The sequence below is a fragment of the Scardinius erythrophthalmus genome (genome assembly GCF_964197995.2).
Source record: "Scardinius erythrophthalmus genome assembly, chromosome: 1".
Lineage (NCBI taxonomy): Eukaryota > Metazoa > Chordata > Actinopteri > Cypriniformes > Leuciscidae > Scardinius > Scardinius erythrophthalmus.
The window spans coordinates 70,011,337-70,035,130 of NC_138221.1; the positions used below are offsets into that span (position 1 = coordinate 70,011,337).

A 23,794-nucleotide genomic window follows, 5' to 3' on the forward strand; every position below is an offset into this window, starting at 1 on the left:
GCCCACTGTTGAGGGGTTTCCATTGTGTAAATTTCCTAGTACCTGGTACTTTTTTAGTACCATCTTGGTTGAGGTTCCAAGCGAGCCGTACCGAGACTAAAATGTGACGTGTAAACACTGCAGATCACTAATTTGGTCAGAGAGGATCTTCACTGTAGCGTCATTGAATTTGCAAAATGAGACGCCAAACCCGGCGGATTTAAATAGTCAGCAACAGCCACCGCAGGATCATTTGTCTGCACAACCTTTTTAAATGACCGTCGTACGCAACCTGAAAAAAGAAATGAGCCTGAGACTGAAAGCTTGAAAGCTTCTAGCAACATTAAATCCAGGAGAGAAAACTATTCTAGAGAAAGAGCAAGTAGAAATTTTGAGTATGATCACTTAGAAGCGGTGCTAAACTGCAGTGGAAAAGCAAACCGAGCCAAAAATAAAGAGAGCCGAGCTGAGCCCAGTCATGCCGAGTCGAACCACACAGTGGAAAAGTGCCTTTAGACGTTCTACTAACTATAAGTAAATCACAACTACATGTCAACTAACTCTCATTAGAGTATTAGTAGACTGTTAGTAGAGTGTTAGGTTAGGGTAAGGTGTTCGAGTTCGGGTTAGTAGAATAAGTTGACATGTAATTGTAACGTTGCTTATAGTCAGTAAAATGTCTGTTGAGGATCATCAAAATAAAGTCTTAGCAGATATTAAACAGTCTACCGATACTCTAATGACTTGTAGTTCACATGTAGTTGCAAAGTAACTTCTGGTTAGTAGAATGTCTAAAGTGAACCATCTAAATAGTTACTACAGTTTATTTGTTTAGCACTTTTTAGAATATAAACTGTTTAAAAGCAGCTTTACAGAAGATGTATGTATCATATATGCACAAAACAGCGTAATTATTTTGATTAATGCCAATATTATTTGAGGTTCAGATTAATGATGTTGTTATCAGTGAAGAGTCTGATCAGAGCAGCATCTAAAACTTCTCCAGGCTGACAGAGCTGATGATATTGATCAAACGCTGCTGTCTGACATTATTGTTATGTTGAGGGTCTAAACACTATTCAGAGCCATTTGCTCTTTATGCATAGAATATGATTGCAGAAAAAATATGTTTTAATTGAATATTGATGGATCAATAGATTTTGTGGGAAAATCAATCATTAAAGTGGTTTGTTTTGGTAAAAAATCATATACATGTATGAGGCGGCAATAACCTTTAAACCTTTTACCCCCGACTATCCTATAGACTATAGTCTGCGTAAAATCTATCCAGAGTCTGGGTAAAAAAATAAAAAAACTTTATTGCCGCCTCATACATTTATAAGATTTAAAAGACTCACCAGGATGGGGCAAAAGGCCCCCAGTATTGATACAAACACTTTAGCAATAAATTAATGTGTTTTGCATAATATCTAAGTTAGTACTTGTTCAAAACAATCACTTTAGTTCTGTTTATTTTAATAAATAAAATAAATGCATTTTTGTTTAATAATATACTGTCATTAAAATTAAACTGTTCATTATAAAAACACCGAACAATGGTATAATGATTCAGTTCGACTCCCAAGACAAGACGATGCTCACCCTACTGGCCAATAGTAACGTGGCCCCGCCCATGACACAATTTTCACAGTGAAAGCAGAATCCTGACACGAGAGCAAGCAATTGCATCGAGAGCAAAGAAAAGCATTTTGAGAGAAACACTTTTTTTTAGAGAAAATGTTTTCACACTGATAGCAAAAATATATATTTAAGAGTTTTTTTTTGAGAGATTTTTTTTTCTCAGAAATAATTAAAAAAAATTCAAATTTATATTTTTTTATGTTCTATGAGAAAATACTTTCTCTCAAAACTTTTTCTAGTGTCAAATATTATTATTTATGCTATTGGTATGAAACCGTTTTCTCTCAAATATTTTTCTTTCTCTCATGAAATGCTTTTTTGCTATCATCAGTGTGATAACTTTTTCTCTCAATCTTTTTTTTCTCTCTCAGATCATTTATTTTCTCGCATGTAATAAAGACACAATTCTCTCTCCAAATGCCTGATGTTCATTATTAATTAACAGTTTGTTGGCAACATGGATAAATAAAATCTGTGCAAGAACTTGCGAGGATCTCCATGTGTGATATTAGGAAGACAGTTTCTACATGTAGTATGGTTTTTATATTTATTTTAACAGAGGTTTTTGTGTCTCTGTCTTCTTAATGTGTTTTCAGTGGTGTGAGAGCTGACCAGATCAGAGATGGGTCCTGTCAGACCAGCACATCCTCCTCCTGTCAGAAACACATCAGTCATCATGACACAGAAGCAGCCCTGCAGCTCGACTCTCACCAGCCAGTGCATGATGATCTGCAGAGAGTCAAAGACCAGCACAAAACCGGCATGAAGAACAAGTATGAGAGCTTATTTGAGGGAATCAAACTACAAGAGAATCAGACCCTCCTGAACAGGATTTACACACAGCTGTACATCATAGAGGGAGAGAGTGAAGGGGTGAATGAAGAACATGAGGTGCTACAGATGGAGAAAAGTTACAAGACCCTCCAAGACACTCCAATCAACTGCAATGACATCTTTAATCCTTCACCTGAACTAGGATATGAGGAGAAGAGAAGAGAGAAGAAGGACAAAATCAAGACTGTTCTTACTAAAGGCATCGCTGGAATTGGAAAAACCGTCTCTGTGCAGAAGTTCATTCTGGACTGGGCCGAGGGAAAAGCCAATCAGGATGTAGATTTCATGTTTGTGCTTCCATTTAGAGAGCTGAACTTGATTAAAGATCATCAGTACAGTCTTCACAGACTTCTGCTGGACTTTCATCCTGAACTTCAAGATCTGGACTCAAAGATTTATGATGAATGTACAGTTGTGTTCATCTTTGATGGTCTGGATGAAAGCAGAATTACACTGATGTTTTCAGACAGTGAGAAAGTTTCTGATGTGACTGAGTCTTCATCAGTGAGTGTGTTGATGTCAAACCTCATGAAAGGAGATCTGCTTCCCTCTGCTCTCATCTGGATCACCACCAGACCAGCAGCAGCCAATCAGATCCCCTCCAAATACATCAACCGTGTGACAGAAATTCAGGGAATCAAATGACCCTTAGAAGGAGGAATATTTCAGGAAGAGAATCAGTGATGAGGATCAAGCCAGCAGAATCATCTCACACATAAGAAGAGCAAGAAGCCTCCACATCATGTGCCACATACCCGTCTTCTGCTGGATCTCATCCACTGTGCTTCAAAACATCCTGAAACAAGATCTCAGTGCAGAAATCCCTCAAACTCTGACTGAAATGTACATACACTTCCTCCTCATTCAAACTAGTATGAGGAACCAGAAGTATGAAGAGAGAGATCCAGAGAATCTCCTGCAGTCCAACAGAGAAGGGATTGTGAAACTTTCTGAACTGGCTTTCAATCAGCTGATGAAGGGCAATGTGATGTTCTATGAGGAGGACCTGATTGAGAGCGGCATAGACGTCACTGACGCCTCAGTGTATTCTGGGATTTGCACTGAGATCTTTAGAGAGGAATCTGTGATTTATCACAGGAAGGTTTACAGCTTTGTACATCTCAGCTTTCAGGAGTTTTTTGCAGCACTGTATGTGTTTCTCTGCTATTTACACAAGAACAGTGAAGTTATGAAAATGTTCCTGACAGGAGAGTTCAGAACTCAGTGTACGATTGTTTCTCTGGATGATTTTCTGAAGGGAGCAATGAATAAAGCATTGACAAGTAAAAATGGACACCTGGATCTTTTCCTTCGATTCCTTCATGGCATCTCACTGGAGTCCAATCAGAGACTCTTAAAGGATCTGCTGATTCACAAAGAGAATAACCCAAAGAGCATCAAGAAAATAATCCAAAACCTTAAAAACGAAAACACAGAAAGTCCAAAAGACAATGTCAGTCCTGAAAGATGGATGAATCTGTGTCACTGCTTGATTGAGATGAAGGATAGTTCTCTTGTTGAAGAAATGCAGGCATTTTTACAATCTGGAACAAAAAACAAACGTCTTTCTCTTGCACAATGTTCAACTTTGGCAAACATGATCTTGATGTCAGAAAAGGTGATGGATGAGTTTGACCTTAAAAAGTACAACACCCAATCATCACAAGAGGGTCGAAGGAGACTGTTACCTGCTCTGAGGAACTGCAGAAAAGCTCTGTGAGTGTGAAAATATGAACTATCAACTGAATTGAAATATGAACATAATACCTCTCATGTAGGCTAATAGTTTAGCTGAATGCGCTTTAATTACTTTTTTATTTACATAAATTTGAAGTGTCTACAGATTAAAATATTTAAAATAATTATTTTAATTTGTAATTATAATTGAAATCCAAGTAATTACATTTCTGAAGTTTTAAAAGCTGAATATCTTTTTTTAACCAATGAATTTACATGACTTTTCCATTGTTCATAATTTGCTGGTTAAGGATAAAGCATTTTTAGAAAAATATATTCATTTTCCTGGTCTAGAAATCACACTTTTAAAATTAGGCTACCTCGTATATCTAGTTGCGGTGATGATGTATTAAAATAAGAAATATCTTGATTTAGGTCAGTGGTTTTCAATCCCAGCACTGTACATTTTTAATGTCTCACTTATCTAACTGTAATGATTCCTGTCTTGTGTTTCCCTCGTCTTGTGTGGACTTTAGTTATTTCCTGTTCTGTGTCATGTTTTGTAGTCCTTTGTAGTTTTTCTAGTTTATTAGTATCCCCAGGTGTTTCTTATTAACCACGCCCCCTTGTTACTTAATTAAGCTTGTTTGTCTCTGTGTATTTATAGCCCTTGTTTTTCACTTGTTACCTTGTCAGTTGTTGTACATGTAATGGTTGCCTCTGTGATTCCCTGGTTTTGTTCCTTTGAGTTCCGTGTTCCATGTTTCTTGTTACTTTATTAAAATACCCTGCGTTTAGATCCTCGTCTTCACCTGTCTTCCTCAGCAACGTTACAGAACAACTGACCACTACTATGGATCTAGCAAGTACTAGCCGGGACCCACTGAGCAAAATTTGTTCTATTTATCAAGATGATCGCAGCATCGAAAGTTATGTGGAGGAGTTCCTTTTTTATAGTCATCTCGTTCCTGGGAACGAGGCTAAGCTGAAGGACTGTTTCTGGAGTGGACTAGAACAGGACATTAGCTTAAATTTACCAGAGGAAGACCCCAGCTGGACCCTGGTACAGTACATTGACTTTGTCCTGCAGTTTTGTGGTTCCCCCTTCACTGTAGGGGAGGTGGAGAAACTTCACTCCAGTCCAGCCGAGCCTGCACTTCACGCCAGCCCAGAGTCTCCTTCGCCACTGGTCCCGTCCAGTCCAGAGTCTCCTTCGCCGCTGGTCCCGCCCAGCTCAAAGCCCTCTTCCTCGCTGGTCCCGTCCAGCCCAGAGCCTTCACCGCTGGTTCCGCCCAGCTCAGAGTCCTCTTTGCCACTGGTTCTGTCCAGCTTAACGCCCTCTTCACCGCTGGTTCCGTCCAGTTCAGAGCTCTCATTGCTGCCCAGCACAGAGCTCTCATCGCTGCCCAGCACAGAGCCCTCATCGCTGCCCAGCTCCAAGCCCTCTTCGCCGCTGGTCCTGCCCAGCTCAAAGCCCTCTTCGCCGCTGGTCCTGGCCAGCTCAAGGCCCTCTTCATCGCTGGTCCAGGACTCTTTACCGGGGAGCCTCCTCAAGAAAATTTTTGGGGGGGGGCAATACAACTCCGGACCAGTCTGATCCGCCAGGACCGCCAGAGGGGTGGTCTCCTGTTCCGCCCTGGACGTCCGAGGGTCCATCATCTCTGCCTTGGACGCCCGAGGGTCCTTCAGCTCTGTCATGGCCGCCTGAGGGGTCGTCTCCGCCGTGGCCGCCCAAAGGGTCGTCTCCGCCGTGGCCGCCCAAAGGGTCGTCTCCGCCATGGCCACCCGAAGGGTCGTCTCCGCCATGGCCGCCCGAAGGGTCTTCTCCGCCGTGGCCGCCCAAAGGGTCGTCTCTGCCGTGGCCGCCCGAAGGGTCGTCTCCGCCGTGGCCGCCCGAGGGGTCGTCTCCGCCGTGGCCGCCCGAAGGGTCGTCTCCGCCGTGGCCGCCCGAAGGGTCGTCTCCTCCATGGCCGCCTGAAGGGTCATCTCTGCCATGGTTGCCTGCACAGCCTGCTCCGCCCTGGTCGCCTGCACAGCCTACTACACCCTGGTCTCTCGTCCTGTCGCAGTCTCCAGGTCCTCTTCCGTTCCATGGGCCTGGCCCCCGGATCCGCCTCCGATCCACCACCCTCCTGGACTATTGTTTTCTGAGGAGTGTCTGGAATCCACTCCTTAAGTGGGGGGCTATGTAATGATTCCTGTCTTGTGTTTCCCTCGTCTTGTGTGGACTTTAGTTATTTCCTGTTCTGTGTCATGTTTTGTAGTCCTTTGTAGTTTTTCTAGTTTATTAGTATCCCCAGGTGTTTCTTATTAACCACACCCCCTTGTTACTTAATTAAGCTTGTTTGTCTCTGTGTATTTATAGCCCTTGTTTTTCACTTGTTACCTTGTCAGTTGTTGTACATGTAATGGTTGCCTCTGTGATTCCCTGGTTTTGTCTCTTTGAGTTCCGTGTTCCATGTTTCTTGTTACTTTATTAAAATACCCTGCGTTTAGATCCTCGTCTTCACCTGTCTTCCTCAGCAACGTTACACTAACACACATATTAGAGGTCTTGGAATGTTTACTAACTAGCTGATGAGTTGAATTTAAAAATGTGCAGTGCTGTGGGTACTCCAGGAACAGGATTGAGCAGAAGTCTGTGAGCCTACTAGTCCGGGCCTTAATGCTATGGTACTGTAACCGTGATAAGAGCACTGAAAACATTATGTTGCTTGGGCGGCTTGAGTCCTTGTAGAGTAATTTACTATGGCTTAGAACACGGCTCAACCATTGAATCAAGGTCCAGAACTATCTGTCATATAACTAATTATTGACATACAAGAGGGCTTTTCACACTTATAATAATAATAGTCAACCCTGGGTCATTGTAAACCTTTACACTGATCATAATTTACCTGGGGTTAACAATTAATTCTGGGTATTTATAAACTGATGTTTCATGCTGTACACTCCTAAACCCTTGGTTAACATTTGTATTTGCGAATTTGCGGTGTTAGATTCATTGATTGGACGAACGCTGCATCCAACCTGTTTACATGAAGGCTCTTGCATTGCGCAACCTCATATTATATTGCCGAGTACTATCAAGTTTTTTTTCTCTATCGACTTTATGGATCATCACTCCAATTGGCGAGTTTTCTGTTGCCATTTAAAATGTTTCCCATAAAACACTGAAATAAATGTTTATACAACGCTCATGGTGCATCCGCAATTGCATACTGTAGAGTAGGCACTACATTTGAATTAGAATATCCTTCACGATCGTTAAAAATGTATGATATATATAGTATGAATTAGGGCTGCATGATATTGGAAAAAACTTACATTGCAATATTTAGTTTTTCTCCGATATATATGTCGAAATATAAATAAACATTTTCACCAGTTGATTTGAATAGCTCTATTTGAATAGATTTAATCATTCTAGAATAATTGGGGTGATTTTGTAGGGAAGTGAATCTGCATAGAAAATAATAATTTATAAAGATTTAAGATATATAATTTAAGAAAGACACAAATGAAATGAGTATTGCTTTGTTTTTCAGGTAAATCTAACAGTATTCAGGTACAGAAATGTAATAATCAAATGTAAAAATAAGTCTTCAATGTATAAATGAAATATAACTAATATAATTAATTACCGTTATTAATACAATTTATCTTTGTTAAAGCTACAAAAGTCATTTTCTCTTTCTCTTGTGTTGTTTGATCACCATTGGTCTCACAAACAGCTGTGGGTACATTAAGCTGCTGTCCCTTTAAGACGAATGCCCGGGCCTAATATAAATGACACATCCGTTTTCTTTCTCAATTGTTTACAGCACACAACCGACTGTGTTTACAAGGATACTCGCCAAGACAGAAATTTTTACTTAATTTTACGTGCACGTGTCCGTTTAAGCTCGAAATAAAGAGAAAGCGTGCACGGGCTTTGTGTGTGCGCACAGAGAATGCGCATGCGTCGCGTCTGAACGCGTTGTTGTCTTTGGAGCTCTATCGATTTGATTTATAATTCTTGATTTTACTCTTTAAACTTACTTACAACAAACATTTTCTACTTTTCCTCACTGAGAAGCACTACTGCTCAAACCTCATAGTTACAACGCGGACTGTTGAGCAGACGTGTCTCAAGCCTGTTAGTGATTCTACGCTGGATACTCTTATAGGTTACTCCCGGGGATCACGGCTGAACGCGTCTTCTCAACACTCACTTACAAACATTTTTCACCTATCGTGCGTCTACTCTACACCCGTACCACTTAAAAGACGGATTATATCTAAGACGCTTGTCAGAAATTAGTATTAATTGATAGCATCACTGGTAGTGTCGTTGCTAACTTACTGTCCATCTGTTAAAATGGCGAATATATCAGATGCAAGTAGTCTACCTTTTGGTGCAGGTGAGGACACATTTGAGCTGCACGCGGTACAGTCTGAGCTGCAAGCTGTTGAGAAACAGATCCACGACCTTTTAGTGAGACAGGCCGAGCTGAGAGACCGGCGTTTAGCTCTTGAAACATCACGCGCTGATGCTCACAAATCAGAGATTAATGTTACTAACCGGCTGACTCCGACCTCGTCTACTCCGTGCGTTACTCGGCATCGGTCCCGAGCGCCAAGGTCGCGATCAGCCATGGTCTCGTTCACTCCGGCTCCAACACGCCACCACGAAGCCTGGATATTTCCGCAGCGGAAGACGCGAGTCAGGTCTAGACCAAGACCCTCTCCGACCCTCCCGGTTTTCGAGTTATCCACACAAAACCGCTTCTCCGCTCTTCGCGAAACAGAACGCGATGCTGTGATCATCGGTGATTCCATTGTTCGGCACGTCCATGCTACATCAGGTAAAAATAAGGTGCACAGTCACTGCTTTCCTGGTGCTCGTGTTTCTGAAATCGCTGCTCGCGTTCCCGAGATTCTGAACGATAACGAGCGCGTCGGAACTTTGGTATTGCACGCGGGAGTGAACGACATCAGGCTGCGCCAGACGGAAGTTCTGAAGAAAGACTTCAGGAATCTGATCGATACGGTACGCAGCACATCGCCTGATATAACGATCATTGTGTCAGGACCGCTTCCCACGTACCGTCTAGGACATGACAAGTTTAGTAGATTATTCGCGCTAAATGAATGGTTAACGTCATGGTGCAATGAGCAGAAACTGCTCTTTGTAAATAATTGGAATCTGTTTTGGGAGCGTCCTAGGCTATACCGTGCTGATGGCTTACACCCAAACAGATTCGGATCGGATCTTCTGTCAGATAACATCTCCAAAATGTTAAATACCTTTTGACTAGTAACCAAAAGTCCAAATCATAGTCTCTGCTGCACCAAATTAACTGATATAAATACTAGTGTAGAACATTGCATAGAAACTGTGTCTATTCCTCGTTTAGTGCGATCAAATAATAAATCTACTGCAGGATCTAGGAAAAATCTAATTGTTATTAAAACAGAAAATGTTGCTATTAGTAAACAAAAACAATTTCTAAAGCTAGGTCTTCTAAACATTAGATCACTCACACCTAAGGCAGTTATTGTAAATGAAATAGTCACAGATAATAGCATAGATGTACTTTGCCTTACTGAAACCTGGCTTAAACCTAATGATTATTTCGGTCTAAATGAGTCTACTCCAGCAGGATACTCCTATAAGCACGAGCCCCGTCTGATTGGTCGTGGCGGCGGTATTGCAACTATCTATAGAGATATTCTCAATGTTACTCAGAAAACGGGTTATAAGTTTATTTCATTTGAAGTACTTGTACTAAATGTTACGCTCTTAGATGATAGAAAAACATCCCTATTATCTTTAGCCTTGGCTACCGTATATAGACCACCAGGGCCTTACGCTGATTTCCTAAAAGAATTTGCAAATTTTCTCTCAGATCTATTGGTCAATGTCGATAAAATATTAATTGTTGGAGATTTTAACATACACGTAGATAATCAAAATGATACGTTAGGGGCTGCGTTTATAGACTTATTAAACTCCTTTGGGGTTAAGCAAAACGTTACCGGACCGACTCATCGTTTTAATCATACACTCGATATAATTATATCACATGGAACCGATCCAACCGATATAGATATCATTCCGCAAAGTGATGATGTAACTGACCATTACATGGTAACTTGCATATTACGTACCCCGGTAATATATCATGCTGCGCCGCGTTATCGATTAGGCAGAACAATCCTTCCATCCACCATAGATAATTTTTCAAATTGCTTATCGGATCTGTCTCAGCTGCTGCCTGAACCTAAACAAACAGATGAACTAGACGAACTAACCAGCACTATGAGCACCGTTCTCTCTGGAAAATGGGATATTGTTGCACCTATGAGACTAAAAAAGGTCAGAGAGAAAATTAAAGCACCATGGTACAACAATACTACTCGTGTTCTAAAGAGAGAAACCCGTAATTTAGAGCGTAAATGGAAACAAACTAATTTAGAGGTTTTTAGAATCGCTTGGAAAGACAGTACGTCACGCTATAAAAAGGCCCTAAAAGCGGCCAGGGCTGAGCATCTCCGCAAACTAATAGAAAATAACCAAAACAATCCTAGGTTCTTATTTAACACCGTGGCTAGACTAACAAATAAACAAGCGTCACCTGAACAAAATATTCCGTTACAGTTTAGTAGTAATGATTTCATGAATTTTTTAGAACAAAAAGAGTTAAATAAATTTATCATTTCCTCTAAAACAACAACATGTTTATTAGATCCCATACCAACTAAACTATTGAAAGAAGTGTTACCTATAGTGGAAGAGCCTCTCCTCAATATTATTAACTCGTCTTTATCTTTAGGTCATGTTCCAAGAACATTTAAATTGGCAGTTATAAAACCACTAATTAAGAAACCACAATTAGACCCAAATAACCTAGCAAATTATAGACCCATTTCAAATCTTCCTTTTATGTCCAAAATATTAGAAAAAGTTGTGTCTGCCCAACTGGGCTCTTTCTTGCAAGAAAATGACACCTATGAAAAGTTTCAGTCTGGGTTCAGGCCGCATCATAGCACTGAAACTGCGCTCGTTAAAATCACAAATGATTTACTCTTAGCTTCTGACCAAGGCTGTATCTCAATACTAGTTTTACTTGATCTTAGTGCTGCGTTCGATACTATAGATCACACAATACTCTTAGATCGGCTACAAAACTATACCGGTGTTCAAGGACAAGCATTAAGCTGGTTCAGATCATACCTATCTGACCGCTACCATTTTGTCTATTTAAACGGAGAAAAATCGATCATAACTCCAGTAAACTATGGAGTGCCGCAAGGATCTGTGTTAGGCCCTCTATTATTCTCAATATATATGCTGCCACTTGGAAATATTATAAGGAAACATGGAATTAGTTTCCATTGTTATGCTGATGACACTCAACTATATATTTCATCACGGCCGGATGAAAACGCTAAATTATCCAAATTGACAGAGTGTGTTAAAGATATAAAAGATTGGATGACGCACAATTTTCTTTTATTAAATCCAGATAAGACAGAGGTAATACTTATCGGTTCAAAAAACCGCCCACAAAACCTCTTACAATACAACTTTAACATAGTAGGGTGTCCTGTTACTTTATCCTCTACAGTAAAAGACCTGGGTGTTATATTAGATTGTAACTTGTCTTTTGAAAATCATATTTCATATGTTACAAAAACAGCCTTTTTTCACCTTAGAAATATTGCTAAATTACGTAACATGCTATCTGTTTCTGATGCAGAAAAGCTAGTTCATGCATTCATGACCTCGAGACTAGATTACTGTAATGCTTTATTAGCTGGTTGTCCTGCATCCTCAATAAACAAGCTACAGTTAGTCCAAAATGCCGCCGCTAGAGTTCTTACTAGATCAAGAAAGTTTGACCATATAACACCAATTTTATCATCACTACATTGGTTACCTATAAAGTTCCGTATTAATTACAAGGTATTGCTACTGACTTATAAAGCCCTAAACGGCTTAGCTCCAGTTTATTTAACGGATCTTCTATCGCCCTATAATCCATCGCGCTCTTTAAGATCACTAAATTCGAGGCTTCTGGTCATACCTAGGATATCCAGATCCACCAAAGGAGGGAGAGCATTTTCACATTTAGCTCCAAAACTCTGGAATAGCCTTCCTGATACTGTTCGTTGCTCAGATTCGCTCTCCCAGTTTAAAACTAGATTAAAGACGCATCTCTTCAGCCAGGCATTCATATAATATTTTAATCTTACAGTTAAATCCGGTCTCTACTTCATAAACGCCAGAGGAGAACTGGCCCCCGACTGAGCCTGGGTTCTCTCAAGGTTTTTTTTTCTCCATTAGGTCACCTGATGGAGTTTTTCGGTTCCTTGCCACTGTTGCCTTTGGCTTGCTCAGTTGGGGATACTTAATTTGATTAATCGATTCAACAGTGCTATTGATCTGCATTACCAAACGTGGATGTTTTACACCAGAAACATACACTGATGTACTATTTTATTTAATACTGTGAAGCTGCTTTGATACAATCTGTATTGTGAAAAGCGCTATATAAATAAAGTTGACTTGACTTGACTTGACAGAGAAGTCCTCTTGCGCTTGATGCCTGGCTCAACTTAAAAACGTGCACGTTATAAACTTTCACTCTATGATAGTTAAACTTTGCAAATAATCCAAGACTATCCATCAATCCATGACTATCGATGCTGAAACGATACATTGTGTAGCCCTAAATAGAATAAATATTTTTATGATCCTTCTTATTAAAAATAAATAAATAAATAACATTCTGCAAGGTGTTTTGTAAACTTATGACTAAAGTGTAAATGTAACAAAAATCATAACATTATTAGAAGCCATAATGTTGCTATGGTTACTATGTCAATCATCGCAATTTCATGACTCACAGGACTCAAATTTAGCGGATTCACTCCCACATTTAAATGCAGTTATCACTTACAGTGTGAACGTAACCACTGGTCCTCTAGAAGCATGAAAAACAAAACTATTATTTAGATCGTCAATAGGGCTCCCTTTTAAGCCATCACTTACCGCGTTCTGCACTCTCACTAAAACTCTCGTCAGAAACAGAAGTTGTCTGCACAAACCAAATTTGTTTACAAACCACGCATAAACGTCATTATCTCAAAACTACAAACTTTTACATACATGCTGCTGACATTATTGTAGCAGAGATTGTGCTGAATACAGTGTAATCAGACTTTAGCCATGAAAATGTCACAAGTAACAGAAATAAGCACAAATATCAGAGCATGTCAGAACACCTCCAGGGCCCAGAAAATACCTCAGACCCCAGAGGGTTAACCCCTTTAGTGGTTAGTAAGATTTAGCCTTAATAAGTCACGTATCTCAAGTAAATACAGTCAATTATGGCTCAAGTGAACATAAACAGCTGGTTTAAAACCAGATATGTGTCAGTATATTAGAAGCACTCGGTCTTAAAGTGACAGCAGCCTAGAATACAGCAGTCTGTGTCATTAAAGGGTCATTTCACCCATTTGAACATTGGGTTTTATTTAAAGTGGGTCATATATGTAGTCGAAATGTAAAATAATTTTTTAATTTGGTGCCTTCGTGACCGAGAAAAGACAAAAAATAACTTCAGGACGCATTTGTATGAAAGACAACAACTCCCACAATGCACCACATTGCACAGCTCCGCAAGCCACTCCCACTAATCCAGAAAGCGCATATCTGCCTATAAGAGAAATCACTCTTCCGTCTACAAGGCTAGCTACTACCAGAGCTTGAAATTCATTTCACATTCACACAAAATGTCTAGTTAGTTGGCGAACTCATATAGTGCATTACTCCTCGTTTGTATTTCTTTCGAAAAGGTGAATTATTGCATGGTACCTGGATGTTCAGTCAGAACATATGCGGTGCGAAACTAGGATAGTTCTCAACACAAACGTCCGTGTCCTCGTCTGATTCAGAGATTTCGTCCAGGAGAAATTATCGTTGAAATTCTTTGCCGCAGACGGACTCTATCTCTGTGTTAGTAGCGGTTCGTAGCTGCATAGTGAGATCACCGGCGCCACCAGTCCGCCCTAACTCGAGCCAGTCCGGGCTCCTCGTCCGCGGCAGGCAGGTCTTCTGCCTTGGCTGCTCTTCGCTATAATGCGGCTTGTAAAGGTAGCCACAAACACCTGATTCAAGCATCAGACTTACGAAATCCTCTTCCTCTATATCATATTGAGCACTCTCCTCCGCTATTGTCATAACTGTACATCTGTCTCCACAGCGCCTGTTAGCTTAGCTTCAAACAAGATGGAGGATATTGCTTTCAGTTTCAGAGAGTAAAGTCCCACCCACTGATCTGTAATAGGTCTGTAGCGTGAACGGGTCCCGCCCCCTGGGAAAGATGAGGAACGAGTGTCTGTAGGTCTGTAGTCTTAACAGAAATCCCCCCCTCTTACACTTCCTCCTACAATGACGCAAAATGACGATTTTTGCGTCATTGTAGGAGGAAGTGTAAGAGGTAAATAACAGATTTCTCCCGTCTCAGGGGAAAATGAGAGAGTGTTGCACGACCATTCAATAGTATGACTGGGTTTCTAACAATGCAAAGCTTAATGCAAATGGGTGAAGTGTCCCTTTAATGTCAATCAAACAACAGAAGATGTTAAATAAATGTGGGGTTAGACAGGCAAGGGGTTAAAGCACTAAGACATGGGAACGGTATAGCTATACGATAGTCATATCGTCATCGCAATATTAACCCCCTGAGGTCGGCTATCGCGCCGGCGCGATAGGCTCGTTTTTTTCCGTATGAGTGCAAAAAAATAATAAAATAAAAATATTAATTTTTATCTTATATGCTTGTGTTATACATCAATCTATCCTGTTAAGTGTGTACTATTTTTGTGTACACTCACAATAAAAACAAAGTGTTGTGCTTTTCGCCAAATAAAGAAAAATAAACACGAAGCTAGTTCTACCTTCTCTCTCTCCGTGTAGTCCTTTCTGAAACGCGTCCGAAAATGAATCATAACTCAGCGAATACTTCTCACACAGGCACGTGAGATAGGTCTTTATGAAGCTTGAAATCTCCTCTTTTAAATGAAGTAATTTATATAAAAAACAAATGTTTTCAACTCATGTAATCCGTTTGAAAGCAAGGAGAGGTACCGTTTTTCCTTCTGCCTCATTAACTCTATAATGTGCTGAGACCGCCCCGCCCCCGGCGCGATTCACATGTAAATAGTTAGGTGATCTAGTATGCATCGCATACGCCCCTCGATCAATGCCATAAAAAGTTTCTTCATCAGACTTACTGATAGTTCATCGCGTTTTGAGTATGACACGCTTCTCCGGTAATAAAGATGCCCTTCAGATGATTCTGGACAGCGAGGAAGAATGCACTTTTTCCTCAGAGGAAGATTGTAACTAAGACGACGAACGGCAGCATATTGAAGAGCGAATTCCGCCGAGAACACAATTTCGGAGTAAGTTTTACTTAAAAGTCTTTTGTCTTTTATTTTTCGTGTTCGCATGTATGAGGAAAAAACAATATTACGTGACAGTTCTCCATTATGGACGTGAGCGCTCTAAAAAAAGCACTAAAAGACTTTCAAACTTTCACAGAGACCTCAAAACAGAAAGTACAAATCCTTTCTTTAAAACGAATTTCGTTTTGTATCAATTGTATCTTACTTTTAATATTTTTTTCATTAAAAAATGTGAGCCGATCCAAACAAACCTGTGAAACGCCCACATCAGCTGCATAACACACACCGCGAGTTCACTTTCAGACTTATGTACTTTACGATGCTGTGAGGAATAATACTATCTTGATAATAATCCTGCAAAAATTTACCTCAGAAGTTCTGGAAGTATCATTTCGAGGAGCAAACGGATCCCGCTGAGGAATTAGGTCAGTTCTGTTTGCTTTGTTCTAATCGGAATGAATGAACGCACAGATGCGTGCTGTTGTGGAGCTACTACAGCTGTCAAAAATACTGTTTTAATATGAATCGCGAATACAAAGAAAGATTACACTGGAAATATTGTTACAATTTTAAATGTTGTTGTTATTGTATAACCTTATACAATATAAAAATTGTATATATATATATATAAGGATAGATGTAAACAAAATCTTAAAAGGTCATTATAAGCCTTCTCTTTAAATAATTTTATTAAGCTTTATTAGTGACACATTTGGGAAGAGAATATATTCCAAATCTGAAAATACAGTATGAGAACAATTAACTGCACAATTACTAGAAATGTTTACCTTGGATATTGTACAATTTGCAAGCAAAATTTGTGGAAAAAACAACAAACCAGTTATATATTGTCCTTGCATTCTTGTGGCTCAGTCACACACCTGAATGAAAGGCTCATTACGTATGCAGCCTCATTATGCGGGCCCCATTGACTCTGCAGGTGTGAATCACGCCCACCCGCATATGGCCTTTCCAAACAAAAAGTGTTTTACAAGATTTAAATCAATGTATTGTGTTATGTGAATGATTAGGCAGGATGATTTTCACATAATTTTGAAGAAAAAATTCTAGGCAACGAAATCCATTCATCAAAAGTCTTATTTACATATATTTAGAATGTGTTTTATGGCCTTATTTCAGAAACTTTAGTTTTTTGTTTTTTAGAAAACCATGCATAAACATTATTCTCTCAAAAATACAAACATGTACATGCAAGTTGTTCACATATTATGGTAGCCCTGTTTGTGCTAAATAGAGTGAATTTATACCTTTGCCATTAATATGTTTATAAGCAACTGAAAAAAGCACAAATGTCAGGGCATGTCAGAACATCTCAAGGACCCCAAAAACCCCTCAGACCCCAGAGGGTTAAACATTGTTATCGCACATCGCAGCTTTTCCTCATATCGTGCAGCCCTACCTTGGTTCTTTAAAACAGCAAAAAAAACAATGTTATTTGCATATCGAGCAGAAACAAAGCAACCTCGGCATCTGTTTTCAGGCCTTGGTAGCACTTTATCTTAGAGTCCTTTTCCTCTTGTACATACTATGTACTTTTTACATAAACTAATTAATATGTTATAATAGTAATTACAATAACTGCGTACTAACTAGGTACTAACCATGAACCTACCCCTAAACCTAACCTTAACCCAAGCAGTTACCTGATATTACCCAATACTTTCTAAAGTAAGTGCACTAGAAGAACATGTAAGTGCATGTAATGTAAAATATAAGTGCAACCCAGGCCTTCTCGCTCTCTAACGTCTCTCCAGTACGCAAAAGCTTCTCCATTATTAACAAGCTTTTGACTGATCATAACCTTTTAACAAGTGTCTTCTCTTTTTTTCAGATTAGCAGCCTGTAATCTCACTGATCAGCACTGTGAAGTTGTGGCTTCAGTTCTACAGTCATCAAACTCCCTGAGAGAGCTGGACCTGAGTAACAATCACCTGCAGGATTCAGGACAGAAGCTAATTTGTGCTGGACTGAAGAGTCCAAACTGTCAACTCAACATACTGAGGTTTGAGTTTGACTTTCATTCATTAATTAATGTTAATAATAATGTGTGCTATATATACATTTATACTACAGGGGGCTGTTGAAGGCATGAATCTGATTGGTTGATGAATAGAGGTGGTTGAAATAAAACAAACCTAGAGTTTTGAACTCAACCATTTTTTTTTTGACCAATTAGACTTTACATGTTTTCAACATTGCACCCTTAAACGAGCTGTATGTAGTTTTCAGCGGCCTCTAGCGATGATGTTTCAGATTGCAACCAATAAGTTTACAAGCGCGTGCTCTTACGCATGCTCGAATTTATGAGCGAGCACTGTGGGTACCGGCCAGACTGAGACGCAACACACCGGAGAAAGCATCACATAACATGCTGGAAACTCAGGTAAAACTCCCACTGCAACATTACAATAATAGGCTACTTTTATCAGCTTGACGTTGAACTAATGCTCCATGCTCGTACCATGATAAGTATGGAACCCTATCAACCGTGCCGAATTTTGCCACTGCAAGCACCACTTCACATTTTCTTCAGGAAATGTACATTCTAGGTTTGTAGATAAGGTTTCTCCATGATTCAAATGCCCTGCCGATGTTGATCCGTGTTTTTCACCCGAAGTTCATCCGATTCACGCCTGGCCTTACGAGCTTCAGCAGAATTTTTTTTGTTTGTTTTTTATCAATATGTGGAGTCTGTGTTTTGCTGGGCGCAGGTCGTTTCTTAGTGTTATCAGACATGTCATAAGTTGCATAAGTCATAAGTCCATGTCATAAGTTGCAGTGTCGTCGTCGTCGCTGTTGAGTGCTAAGTCAGTAGGCTAGACGAGGCGAGAGGCTCGGGAGCGCGCATGCAGGTGACGTCACTGGCGGTAAATCCGACCCGGGACCTTCACATAAAAATAAGAATACTTGCTTTCAGAGGTAATAGCAAAAAACGCAAAGTGGATCATTTTAATGTGAGATTACAACCCCTTCACACACAGGCAATAAAAAAAGGATTCGTTTTGGTATAAAAGCTACATACAGCACCTTTAAGTAATTAAATTTACACACAAACTCAACTCACAAACTCAACTCGGGTGAATGCACATTAGTGTAACATTGTAAATATAGTTTATATATTGTATATACTATATTGTAATATATTAAGGCAATATATTATTTCAGATTAGCAGCCTGTAATCTCACTGATCAGCACTGTGAAGATGTGGCTTCAGTTCTACAATCATCAAACTCACCCCTGAGAGAGCTGGACCTGAGTAACAATGACCTGCAGGATTCAGGAGTGAATGTACTCTCTGCTGGACTGAAGAATCCAAACTGTCAACTCAACATATTGAGGTACTTAGAAGTTTTATGTATATAGCGCCTTTTCTGTAGCTCAAGGCCACTTTACATTGTACATTACAATACATTTACACACCCACACACACATTACAAACACATAAGGATACATATAGCCACATTATCCAAAGTACATGTTAAATAGATATGTTTTTAGCTGAGTCTTGAAGGTAGCCATAGATGAGATATAATGAAGTGTAAGGGGTAGTGAATTTAGGGGCATTACCACTAAATGAACTTCCACCTACAGCGTATCAAATATATCACGGTTACAACGATGGAAACTGTAGTTTTAAAAAACCTTTACAATAAGATTCCATTTGTTAGATAACATTAGATAAAATGACCTAACAATAAACAATAGTTATATACTGTCACAATTATTCTCCTTGGGGTTTAATTTAAAAATAAATTTTTAAAATCAAAAGTTAACATTATTTCTGTTAACATTATTTAATGCACAATGAATGAAGTGAACAAACATGATCAATCAAGTGTTTGTATTAAATAACATTCACAAACATTAATTAATGTTGTAAATATATATTCTTCACTCAATGTGTTGATGTTTGATAACGCATTAAGTTATGTTAATGAATGGTATCTTATTGTAGGGTTACCAAACCATACAGGAGATAAAACGTGTTTTATTTGACTTGACTGTACTTTTATTTAATCCAAAACTGCATTCATATTTAATTTTAAAAGGCCTTTTTAAACCTGCTAAGAGTTATCCAGCCAAGAATAAGCCTAGAACTGCTTTTCTGACAGACTGATATTAATGACATAATGATGGCTTTTTATTTCTCATCTCCATAAATATATCTAGTAGTAAAGCTAATGCAAGGGCTAGAAATCAATTAATTCTTTGCTGATACTTCCTCGTCATCATGGAGAGCGCAGTTCGCACTGCTTTCTCCTTTCCACAAGCGTTTGCTCTCCCGTGGCGTCTGTCGTTGCTATGCAACCATGAACCTAGGCGTGCCTGGAAAAACGAGCGTGCCGCGTCACTTCTATTATGAGCACGCTTGCCGCGCACCTACATTTGAAATAACGAATCTGCACGCGAAAAAAAACACGCTATGTGAACGGCCCCTTATGGCAACGTGACATTAGCCTAATCCAAAATATTTCCATATGTGGATCTTTCCTCCTTTCTTATCAACAAGTGGATTTACAGCCAAACACCGGGTTTGAGAATACCTGGTACCGTGACGTTTAAAAAAATGTTAGTACCGACCCTGGTACCGAAGTACCGGGTCTTTGACAACACTACATGTACATGAGGTCAAGTAGATATATATAAATGATGAACAGTTGTGGGCCAAGAACTGAGTGTAAGTGGAGCTGTGACCTATAGTGATGTAATACTTTCTGTCGCTGATGTAGGAAATGATCCAGGAAAGAACTGACCTAGTGATGCCGATATCACTAAGGCGAGAGATGAGTATTTAATGGGAGACTGTGTCAAATGCAGCACTTGTATATTAACCCTGAATCCATGGACAGAAGAATGTCATTAACCACCCCAAGAAGAGCAGTTTCAGTGCTATGAGATGGGCGAAATCCTGACTGAAAAGGTTCAAAAAGACTATTAGGATCTAAGTATGATCTCAGTTATGAAGGCACAAGTTTTTCAAGTACTTTGCTTAAGAATGGTAAATTAGATATTAGATATAAGCTGGCAGGATGTGGAATTAGACTTCATAATTAGATCACTTATGGCAGCAGAGGTAGTCAGAGTGAAAGCAGAGAGAGTTTGTTGAATGACCTGAATCAGCTTACATCAAATGAACATTTGAGTCACTTTGATGTCTTTGGTAATGGATTCAGTTGACTTCAGTTTGTCTGAAAAGAATTGAGAAAAGCTATTCACAAGCACTGCAGAGCCATAAATAACATGTTGTGGTGGATTAGTGAGATTGTTAACTATAGCGAAAAGTGATTTGGGCCTGCACATGGAGCTCTTAAAAGTACAGTTACTCAACCAGAATAATACACCATTCCCGTGGTGGTAAAATTGGGGATGTGTATTTGCTGCCTTTTACCGCTAAGTGGCGCTATAATCACACACTTTGAAAAGTGTTCATTTATTATCTCTATTACGTTATCTGATGCTGCGCTGCGGCTCATTGAGAGCGATTGAGAGCTGGTAGATGAATTCAAGTGAAACATTGCAGTTAAACAAATTCCTAATCACAATATTGAAATTACATTACAACTTTAGAACTGAAACAAATGTAGGCTTCTATTATTGCATCAAATTTAAGCAAAGTAGGCTAAATGTTAACGTTGTGTGCCCAATTTTTCTATAATTTTGAAAGGCAATGCATGTCAATAGTAGGGATGCTCCGATCCGATATTTGTTTCGGGTATCGGCTCCGATATGGAATAAAATTTTAGATCGGGTATCGGTAACAATGGGCCCGATCCATAGGGGCATCAAATTACAGAAAATACGAGAGCGATTCGAAAGCTTACAAAGCAGTCGGCTCTCTAAACACACTCGCGGTAATTCTATGATGTGCGCAAGTGTGTGACATCACGCGTTAGCAACATGCGCTGAACGCAGGCGGCAGGTAAACAGTTTCCAATTCAAACAAGCTAAACTCCCGTAATTTGTATGGCCCAAACCTCGTTATATGAATAACCATATCAATTTATTATTCCAAGGTTGTCCGATTGTGTGATCTTGTATTAAACGTATCCTACTCACACAATCAACACTTCATACAAATTTCAACCCATTTGTGAGCTCAACCCGGCAACCTACAACCCAGTTGCACTGTTGACGTCTGCGCAGGTAGTAGTGGGAAATTGGATAAGCTGACTGGTAGAAATGGGAGGAGAAAACTCAGTGGTAAATATTTAACGCAATTAACACAGCATATGTTTTTTTGGTCATCCTTTGGCTGGTGTCACATTATATGATGCGCTCTTATTCATGCAAATGCTTTTAAACCATTCAAGACACACACAGGACGCACAGAAAGACCAGAATCGAGTTGTCTTTCGGCTTGAAGTTGGAGACACTAACACGTGCAATTATGCAAAAATGTCCGTTTTGATGAGTATCCTCATAAGAGCAGACTGAGCAGTCTTAACTGAGTTAAATAAAGTCTTAAATGAACGTAAAAAGTTGTGAGAGAATGAGGCACGTGTGAGATCCGTGTCTCTGTCAGCAGGGGCAGATCTTAAAGGTCCCGTATTATGCCCCTTTTCACAAGATGTAAAATAAGTATCTGATGTCCCCAGAGTGTGTATGTGAAGTTTTAGCTCAAAATACCCAACAGATTATTTTTTACAGCATGTTTAAATTGTAATTTTTTGGGGGCTCAGAAAAACGCGCTGTTTAAGTGTGTGCCCTTTAAATGCAAATAAGCTGCTGCTGGACGACCCAGGGGGCGGAGCTTCACAAGCTCGCGCTCAGTCTCTCAGGGCAATTTTATCTCATGGAATGATGATAATATCAGAAACTCTCAGTAACGGTGTTCATTTCGAGTATACTCTGTAGACAATAATACCTACAGAGTCAGAGTGCTGTTTAGAGATGGAACAGGTATAGTTTAGTAGTTTAATTACGGTTATAACGTATTTGTCATCTGCTTGTATGTATCCATTATTTATTAATAGCCTACAAGTCGGCTGTTTCGGACCAGGTCCGAATGATGATCAAACATATACTGATGAGTTTAATAAAGTTTATTGTACATCACACAAAAGATGAAGCATCAGTTTTACTCCAGAAAATCACCGTAAGAGCTGAGTAAACACAGTAAATTATAAGAAGTGCGCAAGTACATAAACAAATTTCAGTAGAGTTGAGGGAGCATTTTCTTTAAAAACAAAATAATTCCACCTCGTCTTCAGCGGCTGCCTCAGATTTCGGGAGTAAATAGAGAGAGCTATGTGGATTAATACATCCTGCCACACAACACCTACAATGCTTGGGAGACATTCTCGTCAGTGCAGCAGCTGTGAACTCAATCAGGGCGGGGCTATGTTGAAACGGCAGTGTCTGTCAACACTCGTGGGCGGGGCCTGTGCTTAGTGACGTCACTAAGGCCCCGTTTACACGTACATGGTTATTTTGAAAAACGGAGACATTTCTCTTCGTTTGCGCCCTTCGTTTACACGCAAACGGAGGATTCGCCAATGAAACCTATTCTTTCTAAAAACTCCATGTTTGCATGTAAACTGAGCAGCGACATCACAGAATGTGACTATTTTCGGGATTCTGATTGGCTAAGGTGGGCTTGAGCTTCTCGTTACACTGCCACCTACAGGTTTGGCATGCTCTTGACAGCATATACACAGGTTCGTGTGCACAATGTTATTTTTGAAAACAAAGAGGGGTGAAATGTCCGTTTATGAAAATAGACATCCACGTGTAAACGTAGCCTAAAACAGCATTCTGAAAACAGGTCGTCGGGAGACAGTGCTGATAATTTAAGGGGATTAATAAAAAAGGAGTGAGTGGATTTTTATCACTATTGGCTGGTTGTGTACACACACTGACAACACACATTTATGTCCAAACAGCATGCAAAAGTGAATTTTGCACAATAGCGGGCCTTTAAAAGGGACAGCAGCCAATGAAGCTTTCTGTCAGTAAAGTTAATCAAAGAACAAAGGGAACAGAGGAAATTACTCACTGCTCTTGACTAAAGAACTTTTGTAACTTTAATAAGAATTAATCTATATATCATTTTAAATGTATGCAGTGCAAACTGTTTGATAACTTTATTCAATTTCTGTATATTTCCTAACTGTTAGACTCATATTTAAAATATACTGTCTTTGTTTCTACATTAATATTTTGTTTTTATAATGGTGATTA

General features: G+C 39.6%; 1 pseudogene across 1 annotated transcript in view; it reads left to right on the top strand.

Annotated features, from left to right (window-relative positions):
* Positions 1-23,794, top strand: part of LOC308696578 — a 49,764-nt pseudogene that overhangs the window by 13,725 nt on the left and 12,245 nt on the right. The window contains exons 3-5 of the transcript XR_014032278.1: positions 2,217-4,170; positions 17,444-17,614; positions 18,778-18,951. The product of XR_014032278.1 is annotated as an uncharacterized misc_RNA (transcript). The remainder of the gene's footprint in view (positions 1-2,216; positions 4,171-17,443; positions 17,615-18,777; positions 18,952-23,794) is intronic.